Source organism: Triturus cristatus, chromosome 6 (genome assembly GCF_964204655.1).
Source record: "Triturus cristatus chromosome 6, aTriCri1.1, whole genome shotgun sequence".
NCBI lineage: Eukaryota > Metazoa > Chordata > Amphibia > Caudata > Salamandridae > Triturus > Triturus cristatus.
Genome location: NC_140589.1, coordinates 1,051,091,469 through 1,051,110,182, shown reverse-complemented (window position 1 = coordinate 1,051,110,182; position 18,714 = coordinate 1,051,091,469). Strand labels below are relative to the sequence as shown.

At 45.9% G+C, this 18,714-nt stretch overlaps 1 protein-coding gene across 1 annotated transcript in view; it reads left to right on the top strand.

Moving 5' to 3' along the window:
• Nucleotides 1-224: 224 nt before the first annotated feature.
• The window catches only part of LOC146820975 (E3 ubiquitin-protein ligase RNF146-B-like), a 48,142-nt gene continuing 29,652 nt past the window's right edge, over nucleotides 225-18,714 (top strand). Inside the window, exon 1 of the mRNA XM_085611869.1 lies at nucleotides 225-369. The gene's annotated coding sequence lies outside the window, so the exon portion shown is untranslated. The remainder of the gene's footprint in view (nucleotides 370-18,714) is intronic.

Genomic DNA, 18,714 nt, shown 5'->3' with positions numbered 1-18,714 from the left:
CGCTCCAATACCTTCGGGTCGAGTTCGCGCTATATAAATATGCAACAAAAAAAAGATATGAAACGCTATTTAACAGTTAATATTTCGGAAACATGGCGTCCACGTTGCTTCACTGTTATCGTGCCCTTGATAAGAAATTTAGCGCTCTAGCTGAAATCAAGCAGCAAAAAGCGAGGGGCGGTGCTGGACAGAGGATTGCAGGGATAGACCACTTGTTACGTCACGTGATTACCCGTGCGTGCGGGTTAAGGTGATAATGCGCATGCGCAGAGTGTGGTAATAGCCATGGTTCCCTTGTTGTAATGTACTGGATACCGGAAGCAAATAGAAGGGAATCGGATTTGTAAGACTCTCCGTTGGGGGCTGGAGGTAAGTTCCACTTATAGGACTCTAGTTCCTGATTCTATAGGGACCAGACTATGTGTTAGGAAAGGCCACTCTGGATCGCTGATCCCACGCCTTATGCCGATGAGCTTCTCCAGGCCTGGACACCAGTCACTTCGCATAACAATGGGAGAACAATGTCACTGCCTGTTGGAGGGGGTGCTACCAAGGCACGGATCTTAAAACACCTCCGTGTTCTTGTTTCCAACTATAATAACTCTTTTGCGTCAAACATTAATCTTGCGTGCATATGATCAAAGCTCCTTCACTTGCATTATAAAGAGTTTGGGTACATAGGGGCTGACTAAACTCTCCCGCTGCGCCCCCAAAGGGTCCAGGATTGGAAGAGGGGGGCGGGCGGTTAAAAAGGACAGCAGTGTAGTCCTAATTTTTTTAAACCTGAAAGTGAAATTGAGAAACTTCACTACAGAACGGGTGTCTCTGTTGTGACTAAGCAATCCGCCTGTGCCATACCAATATGTATTGTAATGACCAGTCGTTATTCCTCAAATACTCTGGACCCGGGGGCGGGGGGAGGGGGGGGGAGTTTGGCTTGTTTACTGGCCACCTAAAACAAGTGCCAAATTTGTAAACGCCGCAAATGTAAAACTTCTGGTTGTCAAGATTAATGATTAAGATTCCACTTTCAACTTGATATGATACGATACGCTTTATTGTATATGGTTAATAATAACCGTTTACAAAAATACAGTTTTAAAATTAACGTTTTATCAAATTCAATTGGATAAATAGGCGGTGCATAAACTTTAAAAATTGGAGTTAAATATAACTATAGTTTTGTCTTGAACTGTTTTAACTTCAGGATGTATTGATCTTTCTTTTCAGCTGCCCGTGAGAGTCCTTGATACACTTGCTTCTAACATTTTGATGTTTACCAAGGTTAAGAACTTCACTAATTTACAATTCAACTGCGGTTCGGATCGTTGGCATTGAAACACGCAATCACTTTTTGCCATCGTGTCCGAATCCCGCAGGTGTTAAATTCTGATTTTAATAGCCTGGCCCTTTCTTGCTTTAGATGCAAGCAGGTGCAGATCAGGTGGGCTATGCCCTTCCTTCCATTCCTGTATAGACGACAGTCAGTTGAAGCTTGTCCCCTCTGGCATGGTGGAAGGTGCAAGATAGATGGCAACTTCTTCTACCGATGTGTGAGAATTTTTTTTTATCCGCCTTGCATACACGAAACCGAAGTATGTTTGAGGGCTGAGTGTTTTATAGCCATTGATAGTCATCCATGCATGGCTCCGGTTTGAAAATGCGGCTTTATCCCCAATAGCTAAAGGGTCCTGATTGTCCTTTGTACTGCTTTCTTAAAAAATATATGTGAGATTAGTGTCTCCCAGAGTACGGAGAACCCTGTAGTTGCTAAACTACTTTTTAAATAATTCCAGGCCTTCCGTTGTGAGCTAAGCTGTATCTCATTCCATAGTAGATCGTTTAGGGAGCTTTCAGGAGCATCCCTGATTCTATGTCAGCTTGTTAGGTTAGCCCATTATCTTGCAAGTTGTTGACTTGTGAGCTCAAATTCCAGTCTGATTGGTGACGCCGATGCATAAGTAGGTATGTTAAAAAGGATCCTGTAAGCTCTAATGATTCTATCGCGCTACTTGGAGTCCCGCCCCCTTGAAGCGATGCTTCCATACGAGTTGGTAGAATTTTTGCTTGAATGACCTGAAGTAAGGGAGAGAGCCTGGGTCCTGTCAGCTTAGATTTAGCTGTTTCAAAGATTTTGATAAGCCCAAGCCTCTCCTATTTGACTCAAGCTGAGTGGAGAATTATCAATAATTATGCCAAGATATTTGTAATTGGTGACGTTCCGGATTCTGACATTGCCCAAGTACCAAGCATAAGAGGTTTTTAGGGATTTTTTTAGAGACATGGTTTTAGTTTTGTCAATTTATTTCCAGGAAGTTTTTCCTGGCGTAGCTCTCTAATGCATTCAGGAGGAATGTATGACGGTATTCCGCAAGCCGGAATCCCGCTGTGCCTTCACAGTGCTGTCATTATAATGAACGCGTCGTTAGTACGCATTTGTTTAGTGCTCAAGTCATTATAATGATTTGACTTAGGGGGGTGCTGGATTTTGGAATAGGTTAATATACTATTCCAACTCCAGACTGCGCAACAATAGGGAAGGTGTTGGACTTTAAATCCAACACAATTCTACCAAATGCGCCCCCCTAAAGCAAGTCGTTATAATTAATTGCGTGCTGAATGAATGCGTACTAAAGACAAGTTCGTTCTATTGCTGGCGCTGTGAAGGCACAGTGGAATCCCGGCTATGTTCTAATGGACGTTTCCCGTTCAGGAGATGTTGCAACCCTACTTTCGTGTGGCTAATCAGCACCACGTCCTCACGTATAAAATGCTGGACAAGGGCTTGCCCCCAATCCTCGGGCATGTGTGTTAAGTAAATTTAAAGATTGCGTAAGGTCTGCTACATACAATTTAAATAAAGTTGGAGCAAGCACACAGCTCTGTTTAGGACCGTTGGACGTGGGAATACGCATCAATAGATGTGAACCGTTGTCCAAATTTATTTGCTCCCAGGATTCAGTGTGTAATTGAATTCATTTCCAGGAGGGAATTTTGGGATATTTCAGCCGGCCAGTTTATTCCACAGCCCTGCTCAGTCGATGTTATCAAAAGCCACTTTGAAGTCTATAAAACTAAGGTGCAAGGCCTGTACCATTTCCCTGGCTTTATCGATAAGAAGGACATTGTTAGGATGCTAGTAGTTGTGCCGGTTGCTTTGCAGAATCCTGTCTGATTGTATGGAATTATGCCTTGGTCATCGGCCCACTTTTGTAACTCCACTAGTTAGGTATCTGCAAAGTATTTAGCTTCTATATCGAGCAGGGCAATAAGACAATAGTTTTCTGGAGCGGCTTTGTTACCTGATTTGGCGATATGACGGAGCCCTTCCAAGAAGATGGAAGTTGGGTTGTTCTCCTAATTTGGCAGAAGATTGGGTCTAGTGTATCTGCCCAGAATATTACATCCTGTTTAAAATGGGCTGGAGGAATTCCATTAGGTCCTGGGGCTCCCTCTTTTTTTTTTTCCCTTGGATATTTGCCGCTTGATTTTAGTTACATGGGCTAGCTTGGTTTCCTCCTGGTGACAATTAGTAATGCCCTTGGATCTTTCATTGTGCTGTTTGGTTATGATTGGATCTATGGTTACAATCCCCCGAGGGTGGCCAGTGGGAGGCTGAAATGAGATTCCAGGAACTGAGCCCACGTCTCCTCTGGAATGTGTGACGGTACTCCACCATGTAAGGGGTGCATTACATTGTTCAGCAGCAACCAAAAGTGCATGGAGTTATTGGTTTTGGAGTCATGGAGTAGTCTGGCCCAAATGTTTTCTTCTCTGGATCTCTTAATGTCCTATTTGATTTTTTTCAGCTTCGATCTATGCTGGCGTAAGGAAAGGATTAGAGTTGGAACTCCAGGGTTCAACCTCAGTAATGTGAGGTTCTTATTAATTGCATTTTTTGTTGACTTTAGCAAACGCTGTTGAGTGCTGGATAGCCTTCCTATTTCATAAACCTCATTGGTCCTTGTCGGCTTGATTTTTGTGTCGTACATGTTTGATAGCATAGCGGTGAATTATTCCCAATCGCTGACTGATTTCTTTTCTTTTTGTTCGTTGCAGTTAAATGGGAGGAACTTTGCTGCCACCAAAAATTCCTCGGTGTGTGCCACTGAAAATTTAATTCTTTAGAGGTTAATTGTGTAGTTGAAGCTACCTCCCCCTGGTACAGATTAAAAAAGGGGAGCACTGGCCTGCAGAAGGACTTCTTGCAGTTGAGGATCACTATCCGCTTTGTTGCAAAGAGTAATCAAGGTCACAAAACGAAATAGGGGAAAAGAGACCAAAGTGTAGTGATACGTCGATGCTGTAGACTCAGTATAAAATGAAGTTGCTGGTGGAGAGTCTTATGGAAACCTACCATCTAATACTCGAAAGTTGATATACTCTAGGTCCTCCAAAAGACCCTTGGAAGTTTTGCTTATTCTGCCATGTAGATCTTCTTCTGGTTGGTGAATATTCCAGAGTGATGTCTAGGCAAGGATCTCTTCTGTAGTCGGAGAACCCAAAAGGTGAAGGTTAAAATCCGCCGAAGGAATAAAGTAGGAGGTCTCTTCTTCCCTCATAGTTCCCAAGAGGTGGTCCAACAAGTGCTTGATGTCTCTGATTTGATGTTTCGGGTTTATATAGATGTTAAAGATAATCACTTCCTGTTTTTTCCCTTCAATTTAGAATGAGATTTTAGTTGTCTTCACCATCGGGGAAGTGGAGGGGATTTCCAGGGCGTTAAATGATCTTGTAACCGAATAGTAGGTTGCCAGCCCACCTGAAAGTCTCCCACATTTTGCTTGCCTTGTTGCCGGTGTATGAAACCCTGTAAACCCCTCTAGATTCTGAGGTTCGGATGTCCCCGTTTCCTGTAAGAGGACTATGGGGGTCATTACGATGGCTTCAGCACCTGCCGCAATGTTAAAAAAGCACTGTTTATATTTCTCTGCACTACTTGGCAGGCACCAAGCGGTGTCTGCCACTAGGTGCAGGCAAATGTAGGGGTGCCCCCCCAAGTGCACACACCAACTGCCCCTGCACAAAGGGGGCCTGCAACGGGCCCCCAAAATACATCCCCACCAGCCTTTCCATGGCGGTTGAACCACCATGGAAAAGCTGGCGGGGAGCCAGCATCCTGATCTGGCGGACGGTGCCTGCTAGGCACCACCACCATTCTGTGGATGTGGCGCGGTCCGACGGCAATCGTAACGATTGCCTCTGTCGGCCCCGTGGCGGGCGGGCTTTCCGCCCGCCATCCTAATCTGGCAGGCGGTAAATGACCTTGGGATGGCGGTGAACCCGCCCCCTACAGCCTGCTGGTGGCGGGTTCACCACCATCGTAATCGGCCCCTATGTCATATGATCTTATGAATGATAGGAACTCTAAATTCATAGTTTTGCTTCTGAGGCCATTAAGGTTCCAAGAGCACATGCGGCAGGTGGATTGGGTGTGACTGATCGTTCTGTCCGAAGTAGCCCTTTGTCATTGGGTGAGGTTGTTGATGGTGCTAAAGACCTGTTGATTAGCTTGAAATGCCGTTTGTTGCCATGATGGTTGCCTGGAGTAGGCAGAATTGTCTAAGTCCCTCTGTTTTCTAACCAATGTTTTACTACGTGCTCCTCTTAAGACTGAGTGGGAAGTGCCTCTGATATTACTTTTCTGGTTCCTTTTGCTGAGCAGAGGAAGGGGGTATTTTGGTTTGCTGAACTAAGAGTTATTTATCCCCCAGGATTCAAATATATTGCTCTCCTTTAGTATCTGATTGGCTAAGAGGGAGGATCGCCACTTAGCTTTGGTTATTTCTCTTCATGGATGTGAGACCAGCTTGATAAACTCTATTGCGAGCAGGTCAAATGATTTAATATCCCTCCATGCTGGGATTGTTGCCAGAGGAGGAAGAATATTGCCTCTATATAGAGTATCACAATTCCCCTTTGATTCAAACTCTGGTGTAATAAGAAGCGTACAGGGCTCTTGCTGGAGACCTGGGAGGTTTCCCTGTTGGTGTTGTGTATCCACATTTAGAATCTGATTAGTCAATTGATAGATCTGCACCCTGTCATCACCAGTCTGTTGCATAGATGCAGAGTTCCTCATGGGTGGGGGGGGGGGGTGCTTGGGTCAGGGTTTGGGTGTGGGTGAGAGTGGGGGGGGGGGAGGGCACATACGCGGAATAGATCCTCATCTTTGTATTGGTTACAGACATGTCCTTTTTTCATAATGTTGGATAACTTGGCTAAGAATTGTAAGCTTTTTCCTTATAGATTTTATTGCCATGAGTGACCTTAAGATTCTCTCCTGGAATGTTAATGGCCTGCGCACCAAGCCTAGGGCAAATAGAATCTTACAATATCTGCGCGATTCTGATGCGCAGGTCATTATTCTCCAGGAGACCCACTTGGTGGAGAGCGAGATACTTGCTTTGGTTAAAAATAACAGGTGGATAGACATATCCGTTTGCACCTCCCAGTCGCTTAATGTGAGAGGTGTATCCATTTTTTTAAAGAGAGCTATTACCACTAGATTGGTTAGTCAGCTGGTAGATCCGGCTGGCAGATGGGCAATTGCTATGGTAGAGATAGGGGGTCTTCGAATAACACTGGTAGGATATTATGGGCCTAATAGAGATGACCCTTCAGTATTGGAATCTTTATTTTCACAGCTTTTGCACTTCCCTGAACCTATTATTATCGCAGGGGATTTTAACATCGTGCTTGATTACGCTCTGGATAAAATGCCATCGAGTCGACAACAAGTCCTCTCTAAATCTAGAGCGTTACTACTTAACTTTATGCAGCAATATGGGTACATTGATATCTGGCGGGTAAGGGCAGGTCAGCAAACAGTTTTTTCCTTTCGGAATTTTAAATATCACCACCAGTCTAGGATCGATTTCTTTTTGACGAGTCGCAATTTGCAAGGCTCCATAAAGAATGTTAGTTATCTCCCTTCCCATTTGTCGGACCATTCTGCAGTAAAGTTAGATCTTGCAGGCATTGTGCAGCTCCCTAATAGATCATGGTCTTTTGATCGCATTTTTCTTTCATCATTGGATGATGTTGCTTATCTAAAATTGGAGACACGTGAATTTATGCAACTTAACATCACTACAGCATCTACGAACACTGTATGGGATGCGTTCAAATGTTTCCTGCGTGGAGCGATTAAAAACAAGGTCATATTTCGTAGAAAGCAGTATACCCAGGAAGTAGCTTCTATCGAAGCCAATCTTTTATTAGCGCAGGCAGAATTCGATCTCAGTAGTAGTAGTAATAATTCTAGTCTTATCTCGGCTAAAAAAGAGAAATTGCTGGAGCTCAAAACGCAATTGGCTTCGGTTTTAAGGCAAAGCCTGCTTCGCAGATGGGAAGCTAGCAAACTGGCCCAATTTGAATTTGGTGAAGGGGCTGGCAAATTGCTCGCTTGGAAGTCCAGAACTGACCAGGTTCGTAACACAATTTATTCTATCAATTCTGGCTCTGGGTCCTTAACGTCGGATGCAGAAATTAGAACGGCATTTAAAGATTTCTTTCAGGAGATCTATCAAGAGGATAAGGACATCTCCCCAGAACTCGCCCCACTGAGGACCCCGCCCAGCAGACCCGGCAGTAAGAGAGCTCCATGGTTCACCGACGAACTCAAGAGCTCCAAGAAGGACTGCCGAGCCCTCGAGAAAGCCTGGAGAAGGGAACCCACGCCGGACAACAGGACCACCCTCAAGCTCGCCACCCGGAAACACCACCAACTGATCCGCATCGCCAAGAAAACAGCTTTCAAAAACCGACTAGACAACAACGCACACAACTGCAAGGAACTCTTCAACATCGTGAAACAGCTCTCCAACCCCAACGCCGGAAACAACGACATCACCCCTTCGCAAGACCTCTGCAACTCCCTCGCTTCCTACTTCCACAACAAGATCGCGGACATACACGACAGCTTCAGCACTCAACCGACGCACGCCACGACCGCAGGACCTCCACCCACCACCACCCTCCGCGCCTGGACCCCGGTCAACACCGAAGACACCGTCCACACGATGAACTCCGTCCACTCCGGATCTCCTACCGACCCCTGCCCTCACCACGTCTTCAACAAAGCCGACGTTGTCATCGCACCCCACCTGCGGGACATCATCAACACCTCATTCGACACCGCCACCTTCCCCGAGAGCTGGAAGCACGCCGAACTCAGCGCTCTACTGAAGAAACCTACAGCAGATCCCACCGAACTCAAGAATTACCGCCCCATCTCGCTCCTCCCGTTTCCAGCCAAAGTCATCGAGAAGACCGTCAACAAACAGCTGGCCGCCTTCCTCGAGACGAATGGATCCCTCGACCCATCACAGTCCGGTTTCCGTGCCAACCACAGCACCGAGACCGCCCTCATCGCCGCCACCGACGACATCCGAGCCCTGATGGACAACGGGGAAACAGCGGCCCTCATCCTCCTAGACCTCTCCGCGGCTTTCGACACGGTCTGCCACCGCACCCTAGTGCAGCGCCTCAGCAACGTCGGAATCCAGGAGAAGGCGCTGGAATGGATCGTCTCCTTTCTCGACGGAAGAACACAAAGAGTCCGCCTACCACCGTACAAGTCAGAGGCCACCAAAGTCATCTGCGGCGTCCCACAAGGATCCTCACTGAGCCCGACTCTCTTCAACGTCTACATGAGCCCCCTCGCGGCCATCGCACGCCAACACAACCTCAACATAATCTCCTACGCCGACGACACCCAGCTGATCCTCTCCCTGACCAACGAACCCGCCAGAGCCAACCTGCACGAGGGGATGAGAGAGGTAGCCGAGTGGATGACGACGAGCCGCCTGAAACTGAACTCAGATAAGACGGAGGTCCTCATCCTGGGCTCCTCGCCCTCCGCCTGGGACGACTCCTGGTGGCCCCCCGCCCTGGGCACCGCACCCAAACCGACGGACCACGCACGCAACCTGGGTTTCATCTTGGACTCCTCCCTCTCCATGACCAAGCAAGTCAACGCCGTCTCCTCGTCATGCTTCAACATCCTGCGCATGCTGCGGAAGATCTTCTGGTGGATCCCCACAGAGACCAGGAAGACCGTCACCCAGGCCCTCGTCACCAGCCGACTGGACTACGGCAACGCACTCTATGCCGGAACCACCGCCAAGATCCAGAAGAGGCTCCAGCGCATCCAGAACGCCTCAGCCAGACTCATCCTCGACATCCCACGACACAGCCACATCTCCGGACACCTAAGAGACCTGCACTGGCTCCCGGTCAACAAGAGAATCACCTTCCGCCTCCTTACCCACGCACACAGAGCTCTCCACGACCAAGGCCCGAGCTACCTCAACAACCGAATCAACTTCTACGCTCCCAAACGCCACCTCCGATCCGCCAGCCACGCCCTCGCCGCCGTCCCACGCATCCGCAGAGCCACCACAGGAGGAAGGTCCTTCTCCTACCTGGCCGCCAAGACCTGGAACTCCCTCCCGGCAGACCTGCGCCTGACCCAAGACCACCTCTCCTTCAGGAAGAAGCTCAAGACCTGGCTGTTCGAGCAGTAGCGGCACCCCCCCCCCCCCCCCCCCCCCCATAGCGCCTCGAGACCCTACGGGTAGGTAGCGCGCTCTATAAATGTCTTTGATTAATTGATTGAGAGTGCATTAGAGAGTGGCTAAACAATATATCTTTGCCCTCGCTCTCGTCAGATCAAAGTGCTTTTCTAGATATGCCAGTTACGGAGGAAGAGGTGGTAGCCGTAATCTGCAGAAGTAAGAGTGGCAAGGCGGCAGGGCCAGATGGCCTACCAGTTGAAATATATAAGCAGCTGGTGGAAGAGATTTCTCCTTTTCTTGTTTTGCTTTTAAACCAAATACTACAGGAAGGGGCACTTCCTCCTAGCTCCTGGAATAACGCCTCTATCACTTTGATACTCAAGTCTGGCAAGCCCCCCATAGAGTGTGGATCATATCGTCCAATTTCCATTCTCAATGCCGACTATAAAATCTTTGCCTCTCTTTTGGCTATGAGACTGGGTAAGGTTGCTCCGTTTATTCTACATCTTAACCAGAAGGGTTTTGTAAAGGGTCGCCAACTCTTTGAATTAACCTATGATCTGGTGGGAGCTATAGATATGGCTACTGCTAACTCTTTACCATTTGCTATCCTCACGTTGGACGCCACCAAGGCATTCGACAGAGTCAACTGGTTGTACCTGTCGGGCGCCTTGGCCAAGTTCAACGTGGGTGAAGGTTTCTGCAGAGCCATATGACTTCTATATCAGAGTCCATCGGCATTTGTTCTGGTTAATGGGGGCCTATCCGAGTCCTTTAACATCACAAGTGGAACGCGGCAGGGCTGCCCTCTATCTCCCTTGCTTTTCGATCTCTATATTGAGCCCTTTGCTCAGATATTACAGGATAATGATACCATCAAGCCCTTTAAGTTCAAAACATGGGAGAAGAAGGTGGCCCTGTATGCGGACGACGTTATGATCTTAACATCAGACATCAGTACTGCCTTTCCCACTGCCATCAAGCTAGCCCTTGAATTTGGGAATGTTTCGGGGTACGAGGTTAATGCCTCAAAAACCGAAATTATGGCTTGGAATACGGATATGACTGGATTCACCGTACCACTTAGCACAAGCTTGAGATATTTGGGGCTAAGAATCGTTAAAGACATTAAGTTAATTGCGTCTACTAATCTATCTGTGGTAGCTAAAGAATGTCGGAAACTAATGGATGCTTGGGGACACCTCTCCTTGTCAGTTCTGGGACGTGCAAATCTGGTCAAAATGTCTATTGCCAAAATTCACGTTTTTATTTAATACAATTCCACTATATTTCGATAAACTTTCTTTGACCAAGTTACAGGCCAACATTAGTTCATTCATCTGGAAAAAAAAAGAATGTCAGGATTGCATGGAAAAAAATCAGGCGGCGTCGTCGGAAGGGGGGATTGGCAGGACCTGATCTACAGATCTACGCATGGGCTTTCCAGTTATCCCATGCCCGCATGCTCTTAAAAATGCCATCTGATCAGGGGGTAGGGAAAATGTTTGAGGTTGAAGGAATTGGGCAGTCTGGTTTTTTATTTAAGTTTGGTGATCCCAAGTACTTTAAGAAGGTTAAACTCAAGGTGTTACAGAGTTTTGCCAAAACTTGGTTTAACATCAGATCATCGATTTAAATTGGGATACTATTCAGACAGAGCACCCATTTGGGATTTACCGGTGCCCCCGGCCTGGTCGAAGGATGCACTATCAGCCCCATTGAAAGAGGCGGCCATATCAGTTTGGGGGCACCTGTTTACTGAAGGGGTGTTGCTTCCTTGGGAATTCTTGAGTAATAAAATAGGTCCTAATTTTTCTAGATTTAAATTTCTTCAAATATCAAGCTGGGCACAGGCTCTTCATAGTCAAAATCCTCGTTGTAAGAATTTTCTTGTTGCGGGCAGTAGTCAACTGGTATCTCTTTTATTGGCCAAACCACCTGTCTTAAAAGAGATCTCCCTGTGGTATAACTCAATACTTGAGGAGCTTGATGGGGAATTTAATCTACCTGAACAACTCTGGGGCCCTGTGATATCTAGCTGTAATCTGCATGATTTTTGGATAAAATCCTGCCCAGTAATGTGGGACGTAGTTAAGCCAGCTTGGCTTCGAAGAAATCACTTATTTACTATACATAGGGCATACTACTCCCCACAGAGGCTGTCCAAGTTTTCTAGAGGTGCTCAGGTGTCTTGTCCCCGATGCGGTTTTGTATCTGCTTCTGACCCCCATATGTTTTTTGAATGCCCCCAACTGTCATCCTATTGGGACGCCATTGGCAAGAATCTTACATCTTCCTTGGGTTTTCCAGTCATTATAGATCTCAAGCTAGTAGTCTTCGGAATTCTTGACTTGGTTCAGAGTCCAGTCAATAACCTTATTTTTAGGTCTCTCCTGCGAACGCAGCGCGAAGCGCTGCTGTCCGCAGCGAGATCTATTGTTGCTGACTTGCTTCGGAAGTGGGACAGGAGATGGGCAGGCGCAAGGCTTTTGGCGGATTTGAGCCTGTGTACGCGCACGTGAACACGCACGTACAACAGACACGCTACGTGCACATCTCCGGTCCCACTTCCGAGGCAAGTCAGCAACTTTGTGCCATCATACTCACTGTTGCCACTGATCCTTTGAACATTTGCGCTGCAGATCTGGACGATGCTGTTAAAATCCCGGGACGGGGAGCGCTGCGGGCCCAAGTGCCCGTACATGGCGGTAGTGCGTCTGCTTCTTCTCGCTGCTGTGAAGGCTTCCCAAGTGCTACCTCCTTCGATCCAATAGGGCGATCTGACGTGCCTCGGTACTGCTCCCAAGCCCTCTCCACTGCTCCGGCCTGCACCCTAGCGTTAGGTCCGCTATAGTCGGGTCTCTGAACCTGCCCCAGCTATCAGCTGCATACCCAAACACCCATAGCACGCATGCGCCACACGCTGAGCAAGGCACGCCTTACGCCGGGCGCACTCGATACTTACGAGCTACGTCACAAGGGCTTGTTGTATGTAGTGAGTGAATGCATCGCAACCTACTGAATCGCCACGCAGCTATTCGCGCCTTTGGTCTGAGGATACGCCAGCGGTTCTGAGACTGACATTTTCCTCCTACAAGCCACCTGAGTAGATGTACTTTGGCCTGGGAGCCCCACTCTTGCTGTATAATCATGGTGCCTGGTGCGTGTAAATTTAAGCCGCATGGAAGCTGCGCTTAGTGTTGTAGCACGTGCCCACTTAATCTAATATACAGGGCACCGCGCGCGCTAGATGTTCGACCATGGCATCGCTTATTTAATGTTCCTTTTGTCCTGTCACTGCTCGTCTTGCCATCCGCTTCTGTTGCTTTAATGCAGGTACTACTTCTCCTTGTTTCCGTTGCCGTGCTTCATTTTCTTAGCTGTGTGCGGCATGTCTGCTTTATGGTGTTTGCCTTTGATTTTATTTTCCCATAGTGGCGATGCCCTCCCCTCCCGTACTCCGTCCCCGCCTCTGCAGCACACACTATGCTGCGTCTCCTCTGGTTGCATTCAGTGCTCCTGCAACTGCCCCAGCCCCGCCTTCACCACTTTTACTCCCGCAGGGGAAAAGGTGTGTGTTTATTTAAATAGGGCTTGTGTTTTCAGCGGTCAAGGATCGGCTGAAAACAAAAGCACTTTTAGCTTGTGGTTTCAGCCGATCCTCTCCCCTACTCTAGCCCCTCTCTCCCAGTTTACTTTGTTTTAAGCAACCAAGCCGATCATAGTCCTTACTTTACTCCTGCCGCTATGTGGTAATTACAGAAAAAGTGGCAAAAGCATTCTGTTTCTATTTCAGCTGCAGTGCTTTTACAACCCAAAACAGGGTCGTTAGAACCCCATTGCTGACGGTACCTAAAAGTTTTTTACCTTCAGTTCCTTGTTCTCCTTGAAAATAGAACTCCACACAAATATCGATAGTCGTTTCGATTTTTTTTTTTTTGTAAAAGTCGCATTAATCAATGATGGAGAAAGAGCCTATTTTCTGCACCGTCTGTTTTATACCTTTCAAATTTAAACATGGTGTAAAAACGAAAATAATAAACCTTAATTCCTATACCGTCCTTATCTCCGTTTAAACATACCAACCCTCACCCTCTGGCCTTACAGACCACACTCTCTTAGACTTCATGTAGACCTGAGTGACTTTTTAAAAAAAATCATTGGGAAGCAGAAGCGGGTCAATATGCAAGTCTGCAAACATCTGCTTTTCAGATTTTGATTGCCATGGATAGAAAAAAGGGCACTGTTTATAGCTGCCAGCTTTATCACTCTCTCAGCGTCAATGCCATCCATGCTTTTCTCGTGCTTGCCCATTTGTTCTGTGTTTATCTCAGATCCCTCTTTACTCAATTGATCTTGAATTTGAAGAGCTGTGTTTGTTTGTGTGTTGATATCCTTCTGCATAACCTTAAAGGCTGAGCTGCCAGTGGAAACACTACACAATCACAACACCCATGTACCTTGACTACCTCTCCTTTCCCTGGGTGATCCGTCTGAGTGGTGCTGGGACAAACCATTTCTGCTCGTCCCTACAGCAGCACATCCTTCTCTGATCTATTTTGTATAGCTGCAGACACTGACAAAGCACCAAAAACAACAAACAACAAACAACCTTAACAACATTTACCAAAACTGTTCACCTCCTTGTGTCACCAATTTGTCCCCCAAATATATGCTCTTTAGTTGGGATGTCACATATTTGTTTTTTTTGGCCAAAAGATGAGTGCGACGGCTTGCTGCATTTTGAGCCGTCTGCAGTTTTTGGACCTGTTATATGGCAAGATTGCAAATGACGCTGGACGTAAGCAAAGCGGAAGCTAACTAGTGCTCCTGAAACTACTGCATCCTTCACTTAGGAAATGTAGGGTTAGGGCTCTTTTGTGCAGATTCAGTGGGCTTTTTTTAAGTGCGTATCTGATATATTTACCCTGCACACATCCACTTAATTCCAAAACACATAATTACACTCCACAAAAAAATTCATCTTCACAACATGCTACATAATACCACTACAAATCATGCCACATAATTCCACACATTACACAATTCAATGCCACACAATTCTGCATAACACAACATAACACTCCACATAATAGCACTCAGCGCCACATTTTCACGCTACACATAATTACACTCTACTCAATACAACATAAATACACCCCACATAAATGCACTCTATGCCACATACAAGTAATCCACATAAATGCAGTCCACACCATAACACATAATTTCAATAAGCATATTTTCGCTCAATGCCACACAGTTCCACACCATACAATTCAAATAGACACACTTCCAATACACACCACATAATTACACACCAAACCACATATTTCAAATACACAATTCCAATACACACCACATACCTCCAATACACACCACAGATGTACACATAATACCACAACTAACAATTCCAATACAACTCACATAATTCCACTCCACACCACTTACATTCACTACACTCCAAACAAAACACATAGGTAAAAGACATTATCATTTACAATGCCAATAGCTCTAACTCTCACAAATGCGAGACCTATTGCATTGCAAATGCTTGTTTACTGTATGCTGGCAGCACGTAGGGAAATTTGTAAACGTTGGAAAGAAGCTGATCCCCCCTACTTTATCTGACTGGTGTTTATCAATCTTTCAAATCTCGAAACTTGATCTGGCCAGGACTGGAAATCCTAGGAAAAGAGCTTTTTGGTTGTCGCTAGATTGGATTGTGTAAGTAGCGGGTTTTTTTTTGTTTGTTTGTTTTTTTTCTCTCCCCCCCCCCCCCCCCCCAGTCCGATGATTATCTAGCCATGACCGAATCGTTTTGATACTTTACGTAGCTTCTACCTGCCTAAATGGTCAGTTCTGGCAGCATTGGCAGTTGCCGGCTTAACAACTTGGCTCCGGGCTGTACATGATATTGGCTATTGCTTTAGGGCTGGGCCCTCCTCGATCAGCCTCCATCCCTTACCAGTTTTATTACTGAGTCTGCTTGCCTTCTATCTCATAAGCCCGCGTTGCCTTGCTTGTACAGCTAGGCCTTTGCAGTCATGACATAGATGAGGACAAAAAAAAAAAAAAAATAGTTGTTGGCCTGTTGTGAATTAAGCAGATCCGACCGCCACATGGGGCCTTCTAAAGTCTCTATTCCCTGCTTTTCTCTTAATATAGAATCTTATACATGTGGAAGGCCGGAGCTGCTCAGTGGTTTTTCTGCCATAGGAGTTCCCCGGTTCGTTTGGTTTATAACCTGCTCAGATAAAGCTGAGTTGTCTAAATCTATTCTGATGGTGTCAAGTGGCTGGGTACCATTTTCATCCCGGCCAGGGATTGCATTTGCGGCAAAACAGATTAGTCCGGAGGGATGTTTTTTGGCTTGGCAAGGATTGTAAAATAACTTGGGGTTGAATTGGGCCCACTTCTCTTAAAACGTTCAACTTCAATCTCTGCAGTAATGTTAAAACGTTCAATTTCAATCTCTGCAGTATTGTAAACTTGAATGCAGTACTTCAGAATACAGAAAAATGTGTAATCGTTCCTAGTTTTTGAAAGTATACATTGAGCAGTCAGCCCGCTACTAGGATCCGATTGGATTATGCAAATGGTCTGTTCCAAGTTTATGTTGAAAAAAGCTCCAGGTTTTTAAGCATACAGGATTATATACAGATTAGAAAATGGAGATCTCCCAGTGCTAACCTAGTGGCGGAACCTAAATTCTGCAAATCTAGATTGGGGGGGACGCTGTTTTTTTTAACTTTAATGCAGCCAAACTTTGAAATTCACTCCCCTCAGAGTTATGCTCCGAAACATCTTTACTTCAGTTTCAACAGTAGCTAAGCATTTGAACAGTAGCAGATCAGGAGCACTTGTTTGTTATTCTTACCTGCATTTGGAAACCGCACCTAAAGACCTTGGGGTGAAGGTGTCCTCTACGAGTGATGTTAACGTAACATCAAAGTGGTAAAATAAATGGTAACTTGTTCCCAGCTGAATTTTGGTTCTGAAAATGTTGGTCCTATAAAGGTGACGAGCATGCAGAAGTATGACATTCAAGTTAAACTTTGACTAATTCAGTACTTAACTTTTGGGAGACCAATGGGATAATTTTTATTGTAAAAAATCTCATTTTGCCATCCATAACTTTAATAATAGTAACACGTTTGTTGCATATTGCTTCATACCACACTTGTGCCATTTGTACATGTTGAAAACAGTAAATGTCACTATTATGTAATTTAATGCTTGGAAGGATGAGTTGGCCTTGCTGGGATTTGAATATGTGAACTTTCAGTCACTCTATATAGCAGCAGAAACTTTGAACTCGCTGAGCCACCTCAGCATTTATTTGGGGCAGTGTTTTCTTCATATCATATGTAAACCAAACCACTCTTTCAAGGAAACAAACACACTTTGTGCATATCAGCTCTGTCTTTTCACTTTCTTACTTGCGAGTATGTAGTCAACCATTGTTTTTCTTTGTAATCTGGCACCTGCAGAGCTGGGTCTGGGTTTATAATGGGGTAAATAGACCTACAAGTACAAAAAAATGCAAAGAAACACCTGGAATGGATGTAATTGCATAGTGATGCGTAAGAGCAAATGTCCACTTGCTATCTGAAGGCCAGAATCAGCACAACAAGCAATTAATGTGTTGAGCGGGTTGTGAAAAGTTCTAGGTAACTACCAGTACAGTACAGAAAAACTTGGCATTATGTGGTAAGTTGGTAGACCTGCTAGTGTAAACATTGTGAGTTAAATTAAGGGGGGAGAATGTGGCCTAACGGCTAGGGCTGTAGACCTCAAATCTGGGGAACCGGGTTTGAGTCTCGGCAACAACGCTAGACATCCTGTGATTCTGTACAAATCACTTAATCTCCCCGTACCTAAAAAAAAAAAAAAAAAAAGTATCTGTCCTTGAGTAACGCAACTGGTGCTCAAGTAAAGTGCTCTGATACCTTCTGGTCAAGTTCACATTATAGAAAACTCTCAGAAAAACAAAAAAACACAAGGAACTGAATAGCCGTTTATAGGCAACTAAGAAAGTACAATCTGAAACAAACCCATGTGACAGTCAAAAGTCTGTGGAGTTCTTTGGACTGATTATTAGCCAGGATGTTTTAGTGTTAATAATGGCTCAGAAGCCAACCATCAGCTGGCTTGTAAGCCATTTTCCATTGTTAACGTGTGAAGATGCTGATGGCTGGCCCTACCTTTTTCACCAACCTGTTTTTTCTAAAGAAGACACTCAGCAGTACACACCCCCGTATAGCAATCCAGCCCTGCCAAGTACCATGCATCAGGTGTTAGATTACTGCATGTCAGTGTGGTGGTCCGCATCACCGCACTGAAATGCAAAGGCACGCATAATAGGCAAAGCACCTACCTGGGCTGTCAAGCCGTTAGTGCTAATGCTGACTGAGCTGGAGTGGCCGTGCACCTTGACGTGCATGCTGCTCCAAGTAGGCTTTGGGGCTGGCTATGCAGCTAGTTGCTACTAGCTTCAATGTAACAGCGCAGCAAGGATTAACGCGGCACACCATTGATTCTGTCTGACTGCTGACGTCAGGCAGTTATGCCCAATGGCTACTACGGAGATAGACATCAGCCGACACAGGAGTGACTCAGTACCTTTTATATGCGTGGGACGTCTGCCGCCTGGTGCGGCGCGATGGGGAAGCTGCAGTTTAATATAGTTTATACGAGTCCTGCAGCAGCGGCCATGGGGCCCGTCAATTGCTGCAGCACAGGCTCGCCTCCGAAAAAGTAAGTGAGCTGACTCAGAGCCCAGAAATCTATTTGCTAACTTGCTCTGGCTGCTATAATAAACAAGCATTTACAATGCAACGGTCTCGGCATTGTTAAAGTTAGAGCTATTGGCATTGCTCATGACATTATTTTTGTTTATGTTTTTGTTTTTAAAACATTTAAAGAAACGGCATTGTCATGAGCAATGCCAATAGCTCTAACTTTAACAATGCCGAGACCGTTGCATTGTAAATGCTTGTTGTGTCATGCTGTTGGTTCCAGGTAGAAGTGGGCGAGCCGCTGAATGCTCGACCCTGAAGCCCCTGGCTTTGGCTCGGCTCGAGGTCCTTTTGAAACCACGAGCTAAGCCTTTGTGGCTTCTGCCAGCCACTCGCTCTACCCTCATGCCCAAAAGTGAAAAGAGCATTATTTGTACACAGTAACACCAGTA